The sequence below is a fragment of the Sebastes umbrosus genome, chromosome 21, assembly GCF_015220745.1.
Source record: "Sebastes umbrosus isolate fSebUmb1 chromosome 21, fSebUmb1.pri, whole genome shotgun sequence".
Lineage (NCBI taxonomy): Eukaryota > Metazoa > Chordata > Actinopteri > Perciformes > Sebastidae > Sebastes > Sebastes umbrosus.
The window spans coordinates 2,269,319-2,271,195 of NC_051289.1; positions in this window are offsets into that span (position 1 = coordinate 2,269,319).

Sequence of the window (1,877 nt, forward strand, 5' to 3'; positions counted from 1 at the left end):
GTGTCAGTGTGCTGACTTGACTATGACTTGCCCCAAACTGCATGTGATTATCATAAAGTGAGCATGTCTGTAAAGGGGAGACTCGTGGGTACCCATAGAACCCATTTACATTCACACATCTGGAGGTCAGAGGTCAAGGGACCCCTTTGAACATGGACATGACGGTTTTTCCTCTCCAAAATTTAGCGTAAGTTTGGAGCGTTATTTAACCTCCTTCACTACAAGCTAGTATGACATGGTTGGTACCGATGGATTCATCAGGTTCTCTAGTTTCATATGATACCAGTATCGTCACCTTTTCTGTGGGAATTTACTTACAGCCTATATTTGAAATGTATATGTATAAAATTCTACTCAGATGTAGGAAAGTGGTTTCCAAACTTGGGACTCCCAAAGAGGAATTTTCCCTTTGATTGAATTAATTCAAACAACTAGAAAATGATATGATGATGTTTTGGTAGCTCTCAATTCTGGACCAGATCTTACTAAATGGGACCTTTGTGAAGCTCATAATGTTCAGATGAGAGTTGATATTACTTTGGATTTCTTTAGGAGCTCCTGAAGTGTATTTTTTCTGTGTGGGTGTGTCGGCATGACATCACTGATACAGGTGTGTCCTGAGAACTTATACTGTCTGAGACGGACACACATTATATTAATCACTGTTTACAGGTTAAACACAATCTAGTGTTATCTGCTCGTTAAAGTGGGATTACGTTCTGTTTTTCCATTGATGGAGTGATTCAGGTGTACAGTATGTGGAGACGTGAGAGCATGCACAGACAGAAACATGACGGAGGATGTTCAGAGTTCTTCTGAGAAACTGTGATAGTAGATCTAGATACTGTACTTACTAGATTATTTTCAGATATCAGTAGTTCATATAGTCAGTGTCTTGGCTTATCTGATTTACGGTTAGCTCTAACATTTGTTAATTTCCCTGCAGATTTATCACAGATATGATCTTAAGAACAGATGACGGGCGTGTCATACATCTCAGGTGTTGATAGTCTGGCAGCGGCTGCAGAGAACGGTGACAGTAGGGCGTGTGAATGCGTTCAAGCATGTGTTTACAAATCTGTTCCTGCACGCTCTGAAACCTCGACATGCAGACTGATTCAGTGAGTACACGGCAGGTCGGGGGGTGGAGTTACACAGGTTGAAAGGGCAGGTACAGTTCTGTAAAAGTTGAATAACAGGTTGAAAAGGCAGGTACAGTTCCCTAAAAGTTCTGCAGTTGAAACGTGCCATCAGAGGAAGAAAATGGAAAGGGGAACATGTTCTGTGTGGTTGTTATATATGGATTCATTTGAATGGTAACACAGAACTAAACACCAGATTTAATTTTGAATAAATACCCAGTTATTTTTGAAAACCCCAGAACACAGCTTAACAACACTGATCACTGTGCTGAAGGTATTTCCAGAATCCTCAAAGACTCTTTAAACTAAAAATATTCCATCTGCTGCTCGATCTTCAATCCAGCAAGTTGCACCTGTTTTTCTAAACAAAGATGGCAGCTGGATATGACATCTCTTCATGCTTAATTTGCACAACATGAACCCAAATTAAAAACTGTTCTCCAAAGAGAAAAAAGGGAACTGGGAGCACACGATTGATTTGCAGTATTCAAACAGACTCAAATGTCTGTCAAAATGGGCAAAGACATGAGACAAACACACATAAGTAGACGGGTTTCTGTGCAACGTCATCACGGAGATGCGTGCGCAGCGAGGAGGCAGAAGCACGGCATGTCTAGCAGAGACGATGAGGAGTTGTTGTGCAGTAAACTGCAGCAACCAAAGAAAAGATGGATAGAAATGTTTAATATTTAAGAGGATCACATGTCTTTGCTAATAACAGAAGATTATGGATCC